This window comes from Salvelinus fontinalis, unplaced genomic scaffold (genome assembly GCF_029448725.1).
Source record: "Salvelinus fontinalis isolate EN_2023a unplaced genomic scaffold, ASM2944872v1 scaffold_0245, whole genome shotgun sequence".
Taxonomy (NCBI): domain Eukaryota; kingdom Metazoa; phylum Chordata; class Actinopteri; order Salmoniformes; family Salmonidae; genus Salvelinus; species Salvelinus fontinalis.
In genome coordinates, this window is record NW_026600454.1 from 137,802 (window position 1) to 148,240 (window position 10,439).

The 10,439-nt window shown below is 41.6% G+C and overlaps 1 pseudogene; it reads left to right on the plus strand.

Moving 5' to 3' along the window:
- The first annotated feature begins 1,139 nt into the window (after positions 1-1,139).
- LOC129844879 (gastrula zinc finger protein XlCGF17.1-like) lies at positions 1,140-10,177 on the plus strand (annotated as a pseudogene).
- Positions 10,178-10,439: the final 262 nt, after the last annotated feature.

The following is a 10,439-nucleotide window of genomic DNA, read 5'->3' on the forward strand; positions in this document are numbered from 1 at the left end:
CAGATGTGAAGGAGGAGGTTGATCATCAGGAGTCAGATGTGAAGGAGGAGGTTGATCATCAGGAGTCAGATGTGAAGGAGGAGGTTGATCATCAGAAGTCAGATGTGAAGGAGGAGGTTGATCATCAGGAGTCAGATGTGAAGGAGGAGGTTGATCATCAGTGAACCTCTAGGATTGTGGCTGGTCTGGCGTTTCCACTTCCAGCTTTGTCATATATTTTGATACATTGAATGTTGATACTGTGAATCTATGTTATATATTTGTACCTCCTGTTTCATGAAGTGATGTCACTAAGTACTGCCCCTATATATACAATGCATTCGGAAAGCATTCAGACCCCTTCACTTTTTCCACATTTTGTTACTTTACAGCCTTATTCTAAAATTGATTCAATAATTTTTTCCCTCATCAATCTACCCAATAATGACATCACAATACCCTATAAAACATCACATTGCCCCATAATGACATCACAATACCCCATAATGACAAAGCAAAAACAGGTAAATAAATGAAATAATTTGATTTTCTTTAAAAAACAAGGACATTTCTAAGTGACCCCAAACTTTTGAATGGTAGTGTACATCTACATGATGTATTGTTACACCATGTAGGAGCAGTATAGACCTAGTCTGTTCATTATATACATCTACATTATGTATTGTTACACCATGTAGGAGCAGTATAGACCTAGTCTGTTCATTATATACATCTACATGATGTATTGTTACACCATGTAGGAGCAGTATAGACCTAGTCTGTTCATTATATACATCTACATGATGTATTGTTACACCATGTAGGATCAGTATAGACCTAGACTGTTCATTATATACATCTACATGATGTATTGTTACACCATGTAGGAGCAGTATAGACCTAGTCTGTTCATTATATACATCTACTTGATGTATTGTTACACCATGTAGGACCAGTATAGACCTAGTCTGTTCATTATATACATGATGTATTGTTACACCAGGTAGCAGCAGTATAGACCTAGTCTGTTCATTATATACATCTACATGATGTATTGTTACACCATGTAGGAGCAGTATGGACCTACAGTCGCTTGCTACTTATTTAGATTTAGTTTGACTTAATGTAACTGCCTTAAATGTGCTGTAGTAACCATTTTTTATTCGCACTAATCAATCAACACATTCCTGTCTTTGTATGTCTCAATATAATGGTATTATTTAATTACATCCATTTACAATAATCTTTGTCTGAAAATAAAATATGATCCTCAACTGCGTTTCCCCTCCAGTCAGCAGACGGCGATGTGCGTCTTTCAGGCGACGCTGCCGGCGTGACGTATAATCTAGTGGACGGTTCTTCATAAACAGCTCGTCAACCACCTCGGTAGCTTGCTAGCCAACATAGCCGAAAGATTCAAGCTATTTATACGCTTTCGGTGTATATTACCTACTGTGTTTTCGACACACTTAGGTCGTATCTACTTGTTAACCTATTTCATTTAATATTACGTTATTTTGTATTAGTCAGCTATAGTAGCTGACTGGTTAAATTAGCACTAGCCTAGTCGCTAATGATAGCTAGTTAGCTAACATCCCCGAACATGAGGTCAGTAAGCTTCTCCCCTCCTGCTAAAGAAGAGGAAGTCTGCTGGACGGAGAAAGAGGGTCTGGGGCTGAACATTGTTGTGAAAGAGGAGGAAGAGGAGGCTGTTTTTGGTATGAAAGAGGAGGAGGGGGAGATTACTGTCACATTGGAGGAAGAAGAGGAGGTTGGAGATCTGTTTAACCCCAGTAAGTACCGTCTCTGCAGTTGTTGAACCAATATGCAGTAAAGGGGTTCTACACTGTAATGTTGTTCTGTAGGAATGGCTGAAGCTACACTGTAACGTGTAGAACATCAAGAGTGGACCATCAACAAGACATTAACAATTGATCAAATGCCTCCAATGACAATGCCTGAAATACTGTAGTCCTCAATATCTCCTATTAGATTAGCCCAATATGTAGTCTTAAAGGGGCAATCAGCAGTTGTTACATCCATTTTGGGACGTACACATTAATGATATGTACCCATTGTTTCTTGAAGAAATCACTTATAAATGCCTCATGAGCTTAGTTCAACTGTCGTACCCCATCAGAACCCAAAATATAAGCTTATATTTTCTCCAATGTTTGTCAGTAAAGATAAACAAACACTGTATATCCTCTAAACATGGTTAAAACTATAATGTTGATATCATGGATGGTTGCATTTCTCCAGCCCCATCCCTCAGCTTTTTACCGAAACGGGCAGGGAGTACGCTTTGTTAATGTTTCTACTGCTGATTGCTGCCCCTGTTACTCCTCAGGGTCCAAGGACTGTATGTTATTTTCAGAGGTAGACTGGCTCTGGCAGGTCAAATATTCCATCTAAATGTGAATTGATTCTCAATTGCGATACGTTTCTAGAAACATAAATCGCTGTACTTTCAAATCACATCAACATAAGTTCACACAATACTTAAATATCACATCAAAATAGTTTCACATTATACTTAAATATCACATCAAAATAATTTCACATTATACTTTCATATCACATCAAAATAGGTAACCATTCGCGATGCCCCAAAAGGTAAACCAAATTCGTTTCTCGTCATTTCTCCTTCTTTCAGGCTTCTTTTTCTTTGGACTATATGGTGGTTGGAAACCAACTTTAAGGTGCATTACCACCATCAACTGGACTGGAGTGTGGACCTCAGTTCATCTTTCAATCACCCACGTGGGTATATACCAAGACAGTCATGAAGAGGGCACAACAAAACCTTTTCCCCCTCAGGAGACTGAAAAGATTTGGCATGGGTCCCCAGATCCTCAAAAGGTTCTACAGCTGCACCATCGAGAGCATCCTGACCGGTTGCATCACCACCTGGTATGGCAACTGCTCGGCGCTACAGAGGGTAGTGCGAACAGCCCAGTACATCACTGTGGCCAAGCTTCCTGCCATCCAGGACCTATATAATAGGCGGTGTCAGAGGAAAGCCCACAAAATTGTCAGAGACTCCAGTCACTCAAGTTATAAACTGTTTTCTCTGCTACTGCACGGCAAGTGGTACCGCAGGGCCAAGTCTAGGAACAAAAGCCTCCTCAACAGCTTCTACCCCCAAGCCATAAGACTGCTGAACAATTCATGAAATCGCCACCAGACAATTTACATTGACCCCCCACACCCCCTCCATTTTGTGCACTGCTGCTACTCGCTGGTTGTTTGTTACCTATGCATAGTCACTACGCCCCCACCATGTACAGATTACCTCAACTAGCCTGTACCCCCGCACACTGACTCTGTACCGGTGCCCCCTGTATATAGCCTCCACACTGACTCAGTCCCGGTGCCCCCTGTATATAGCCTCCACACTGACTCGGTACCGGTGCCCCCTGTATATAGGCTCCACACTGACTTGGTACTGGTGCCCCCTGTATATAGCCTCCACACTGACTCAGTACCGGTGCCCCCTGTATATAGCCTCCACACTGACTCGGTACCGATGCCCCCTGTATATAGCCTCCACACTGACTCAGTACCGGTGCCCCCTGTATATAGCCTCCACACTGACTCAGTACCGGTGCCCCCTGTATATAACCTCCACACTGACTCAGTACCGGTGCCCCCTGTATGTAACCTCCACACTGACTCAGTACCGGTGCCCCCTGTATATAGCCTCCACACTGACTCAGTACCGGTGCCCCCTGTATATTGCCTCGTTATTGTTATTCTCATTGTGTTACTTTTTATTATTACTTTTTATTTTAGTCTACTTGGTAAACGTTTTCTTCTTCTTGAACTGCACTGTTGGTTAAGGGCTTGTAAGTAAAGCATTTCACTGTAAAGTCTAAGTTGGTGTCTTGACGGATTTGTAAAAAACGGTTTATCATAAAACACTATACAGTGGGGAGAAGAAGTATTTGATACACTGACGATTTTGCAGGTTTTCCTACTTACAAAAATCCAGAAAATCACATTGTATGATTTTAAATAATTAATTAGCATTTTATTGCATGACATAAGTATTTGATAAATCAGAAAAGCAGAACTTAATATTTGGTACAGAAACCTTTGTTTGCAATTACAGAGATCATACGTTTCCTGTAGTTCTTGTCCAGGTTTGCACACACTGTAGCAGGGATTTTGGCCCACTCCTCCTCCATACAGACCTTCTCCAGATCCTTCAGGTTTCGGGGCTGTCGCTGGGCAATACGGACTTTCAGCTCCCTCCAAAGATTTTATATTGGGTTCAGGTCTGGAGACTGGCTAGGCCACTCCAGGACCTTGAGATGCTTCTTACGGAGCCACTCCTTAGTTGCCCTGGCTGTGTGTTTCAGGTCGTTGTCATGCTGGAAGACCCAGCCACGACCCATCTTCAATGCTCTTACTGAGGGAAGGAGGTTGTTGGCCAAGATCTCGCTATACATGGCCCCATCCATCCTCCCCTCAATACGGTGCAGTCGTCCTGTCCCCTTTGCAGAAAAGCACCCCCAAAGAATTTTGTTTCCACCTCCATGCTTCACGGTTGGGATGGTGTTCTTGGGGTTGTACTCATCCTTCTTCTTCCTCCAAACATGGCGAGTGGAGTTTAGACCAAAAAGCTCTATTTTTGTCTCATCAGACCACATGACCTTCTCCTATTCCTCCTCTGGATCATCTAGATGGTCATTGGCAAACTTCAGACGGGCCTGGACATGCGCTGGCTTGAGCAGGGGGACCTTGCGTGCGTTGCAGGATTTTAATCCATGGTTTTCTTTGTGACTATGGTCCCAGATCTCTTCAGGTCATTGACCTGGTCCTGCTGTGTAGTTCTGGGCTGATCCCTCACCTTCCTCATGATCATTGATGCCCCACGAGGTGAGATCTTGCATGGAGCCCCAGACAGAGGGTGATTGACCGTCATCTTGAACTTCTTCCATTTTCTAATAATTGCGCCAACAGTTGTTGCCTTCTCACCAAGCTGCTTGCCTATTGTCCTGTAGCCCATCCCAGCCTTGTGCAGGTCTACAATTTTATCACTGATGTCCTTACACAGCTCTCTGGTCCTGGCCATTGTGGAGAGGTTGGAGTCTGTTTGATTGAGTGTGTGGACAGGTGTCTTTTTGTACAGGTAACGAGTTCAAACAGGTGCAGTTAATACAGGTAATGGGTGGAGAAGAGGAGGGCTTCTTAAAGAAAAACTAACAGGTCTGTGAGAGCCGGAATTCTTACTGGTTGGTAGGTGATCAAATACTTATGTCATGCAATAAAATTCAAATTAATTACTTAATCATACAACGTGATTTTCTGGATTTTTGTTTTAGATTCCGTCACTCACAGTTGAAGTGTACCTATGATAAAAAATTACAGACCTCTACATGCTTTGTAAGTAGGAAAACCTGCAATATCGGCAGTGTATCAAATACTTGTTCTCCCCACTGTATATATATTTTTTTTAATGTTGCTGACACCCCTCCCCAGAGGTGTCTCATTATTGGGATTCATTGCTGATTCCTACCTGTAGCTCACTATGAGGTGTCTAGTGATAAAGGTTAAGGCAAGGCTTTCGACTCTGTCAATCACCACATTCTTATCGGCAGACTCAACAGCCTTGGTTTCTCAAATGACTGCCTCCCCAGCTTCACCAACTACTTCTCAGACAGAGTTCAGTGTGTCAAATCGGAGGACCTGTTGTCCGGACCTCTGGTAGTCTCTATGGGGGTGCCACAGGGTTCAATTCTCAGGCTGACTCTTTTCTCTGTATATATCAACGATGTCGCTCTTGCTGCGGGTGATTCTCTGATCCACCTCGACGCAGACGACACCATTCTGTATACATCTGGCCCTTCTTTGGACACTGTGTTAACAAACCTCCAAATGAGCTTCAATGTCATACAACTCTCCTTCCGTGGCCTCCAACTGCTCTTAAACGCTAGTAAAACTAAATGCATGCTCTTCAACCGATCGCTGCCAGCATCCCCCCGACTAGCATCACTACTCTGGACTGTTCTGACTTAGAATATGTGGACAACTATAATTACCTAGGTGTCTGGTTAGACTGTACACTCTCCTTCCAGACTCACGTTAAACATCTCCAATCCCAAATTAAATCTAGAATCTGCTTCCTATTTCGCAACAAAGCCTCCTACACTCACGCTGCCAAACATACCCTCGTAAAACTGACTATCCTGCCGATCCTTTACTTCAGTGATGTAATTTACAAAATAGCCTCCAACACTCTACTCAGCAAACTGGATGCAGTCTATCACAGTGCCATCCGTTTTGTCACCAAAGCCCCATATACCACCCACCGCTGCGACCTGTATGCTCTCGTTGGCTGGTCCTCGCTACATATTCATCGCTAAACCCACTGGCTCCAGGTCATCTATAAGTCTTTGCTAGGTAAAGCTTCGCCTTAACTCAGCTCACTGGTCACCATAGCAACACCCACCCATAGCATGGCCTGTTTATTGCCTTACCTCCTTACTCCATCACACTGTATATAGATGTTTCTATTGTGTTATTGACTGTACTTTTGTTTATCCCAAGTGTAACTCTGTGTTGTTTTTTTGTCGCACTGCTTTGCTTTATCTTGGTCAGGTCGCAGTTGTGAATGAGAACTTGTTCTCAACTGGACACCTGGTTAAATAAAGGTGGGGGAAAATTTTTATAAAAAATACATTTAAAAAATCATAACTTTATTGACAACACCCAAATAGATACTGTCATTAACGCGATTCTTCAATAATTAAACATATTTCTTAATACTGTAGCAAACATTATATTACACAGGACATTCAAACGAGCCTTACAATTATAATCCAAAGTAGTGTGAAATGCACTCATAAGCAACCTGGAAATGGAGGTTACTCCCCTGAGTTTTCCCCCATTCACATTCAGAATACATTGTGAAAAACTAAAATCTTTGCTCACCATTTTTGCTCTAATCAGATATAGTACATCCATAACTATCGGTTTCCTTATTAGCAGGGAGGAGTTTCTACAACCAAATTGCATGTGCATCGCCCTCGTGCTGCAATTTTAGGAAACACAGAAAGGGGCTTATATTGGAGACCAAAAGTCGTCTGGCACACTGCTTAGAGTTTCAACAACATGAATAACTTATTTCTAGCCTACAATCATCAATGTTAATACTAAAATATGACTATTCTTGCTCATTTTAAGACAATTGTCAAATAATGTTAACATTCATTACAGACATCAATTGTTGTACAACATCATGGCTACGCTGTTGGCATCACCTTTTACAGTGGATTTCCACTGTTGTGGACCTTTAATCATCTGACTTTGTTGTTCGCACAGGAGAGATACGGGACTATCGTGGATCCTCTGGGGAGCCTCAACAACCTCATGATGCTGACGAGGCAGAGAAGAGTCTCTCCAGATCAGAACACGTCAAGAAACACCAGCGGAAATCCACAGGGAAGAAATCTCATTGCTGCTCTGACTGTGGGAAGAGATTCACCTCCTCATCAGGCATTAAAATTCATCAGAGAATCCACACAGGAGAGAAACCTTATAGCTGTGATCAATGTGGGAAGAGTTTTTCTACTTCTGGCTATCGGACAGTGCACCAGAGAACACACACAGGAGATAAACCTTATAGCTGTTATCAATGTGGGATGAGTTTTGCTGCATCTAGTGATCTGACAGTGCACCAGAGAACACACACTGGAGAGAAACCATATAGCTGTGATCAATGTGGGAAGAGGTTTACTAAATCTAGCAGTCTGACTAAACACCAGAGAACACACACAGGAGAGAAACCTTATACCTGTGATTAATGTGGGAAGAGTTTTACTACATCTGGCTCTCTGACTTTACACCAGAGAACACACACAGGAGAGAAACCTTATAGCTGTGATCAATGTGGGAAGAGTTTTACTACATCTGTCTCTCTGACTTTACACCAGAGAACACACACAGGAGAGAAACCTTATAGCTGTGATCAATGTGGGAAGAGTTTTTGTCAATCTGGCCAACTGACAGTGCACCAGAGAACACACACAGGAGAGAAACCTTATAGCTGTGATCAATGTGGGAAGAGTTTTGCTACTTCTGGCTATCTGACAGTGCACCAGAGAATACACACAGGAGATAAACCTTATAGCTGTTATCAATGTGGGAAGAGTTTTGCTGCATCTAGCTCTCTGACAGTGCACCAGAGAACACACACAGGAGAGCCAATGTATAGCTGTGACCAGAGATAATCTGATAAAAGATCTCTGACTAATCATCAGAAAATACATGAAGGAGTTGTTTCATGATATCAATTAAATGATGTCACAATGTAGAATGATGTAACATTGTAGTAGGAGTATTTTAATGATGTCACAATGTAGAACCCTAAACGTTTGTCCCCTGTTCTATTGATTTCAACATGATATGGATATTAGCCTCAGGGGGGAAATCCAGGCTCTGAATTAAAAGAGTACTATTTTTGAGATTTAGTAAGTACACATTATTCCCAGATTCCGTGTGGTTTTTGAGCTGTTAGTTTTAACAGGACGTGCAACCTCATCTCCCTCCTGTCACATAAATGATTTTAGCATGATATCGATTAGTTATGACAAATAAGTGTTGCGTTCCTTTGTTTAGCGACCCCTACATATAAATGCATTCCAACATCACGTACAACCTGATTTCCCCCCTAATTGATATCAGTGATTTATTGCTACTTGTCAAAACAACACTGTTTCTGGTGCTTGTGCAGTTTATAAGGAGCTTGTTTAAAAAAATACAATAAATATGATTATTGTGGCAGATGTTTGTGTAAATAGCACATGTTATGTTTAGGTTTCTGCAAATTGGTTATTGATTTGGACACATTAAAACTGTGTTTTGACATTGAGGCTATCCCACCTAGCACAATGTAATTGAAAAGACGTTGAAAATAAGACTGCAATCAACAACAAATTTTTATTTTATTTTTTATTATACCATGCCTTTTTTTAAACATTTTTTATTATACCATGCCTTACCATTAAGTTAATTATTGACAATACATATTATCAAAGGGGTGTACATTTGGTTTTGGTAATTCATGTTTACAATTCATGTAACTTTTTAGTAATCATAATTATTTATGCAATCAACTGACAATTTTCGGGTATAAATATATTGACATTGTTGCCTTTCTTTTAGAATAGCAGGGTTAATTCTCAGATGTGCCAACCCAAATGTACTAGAGCATGACATTGGGGACTGGGCCCTGATCCAACAACATGCCTAACGAGTGATCCCTGTAAAGAGAGAGAAGCTTCGCAGTGAGGTGGAAAGTTACTACGGATATTGCAGGAGTTTCCTCTTGAAATCAGACAAGTCTGTTGTAAGGACAACTTGGTTGCTGATTGTCTCAAGAGTTAAAAAGATTTGTGGTTTGCGTTTAGACGGTGCGTTGCCATGGATCACAATTTATTTTGACTGCGCGTTTTTCCGTATTGGAGATGAGTTTTGTTTGGGCTCATGAAGCATTGTAGTTGATAATGTGAAATGGAAATTGTTTTCTGTTGTCCAACAAAAATATAGGATATATTTTTTGTCTTAAGGGGAAGGTGTTACAGGCTTTGGTTTTTCCATTTATGTTTTGAGGTTGGACTTTAGCACGTATAGCTAGTATAGCACGTATAACTCGTTAACATGTAGGACACACTGATTGGTGTCACCTCGTTAGTCAGTATGTGTTACACCTGTGCTGGCTTGTCCATCTCGTTAGTGGGAAGGTGTTTCACCTGAGCTGGTCCAGGTTCTATTTAAGAGTGTCTGGCCCAGTGCTCCAGTTGTCTTGATAGATGTGGAGAGTCAACACCTTTAGTTGCTCCACCTTTTTGGTTTGCTTCCTGTCTTTAAGTTTGGTGTGGGTTTTTCTTTTGTTTGCATCTTCTTGGGCAGATTTAGTGGGTCTTATGGTGGGTGTCTTTTAGGTCCCAGTTGTTGTTACTAGTCAACTTTCAGTGGACACCCCCATAGTGACTTTCAGAGCCCATCCTAAAAAACAAGCTTATATTTTTGGATTGGATATTTTAATATTTTAATCAATGGCATTTCCTTAGGATGCTCATTAGTCTTTAAGTTGGTATTATTGTTTTTTATCCTCTTATGTTTGTGTACTAAATATTCCTGTTTATTTTCATTGTTTTCTCCTGAGAAGCCATTGTGTTGCATGTCTGAAATGTGCTGTAGAAATAAAGCTTGATTTGATTTCAACAAATGAATCCAATGACTGACCAATCAACAGACTGATGGTCCATCTTAGTATGAAAAACAGTATCACTTTTCCAGCCTGCTGAAGGCGTGGTGGAGTGGTAAACACCACCCCGGCTCTACCAGGGGCTTGAGGTGGTCTCCCACAGCTCTGCTGGTGGAGTGGTAAACACCACCCCCGGCTCTACCAGGGGCTTGAGGTGGTCTCCCACAGCTCTGCTTATGTCATA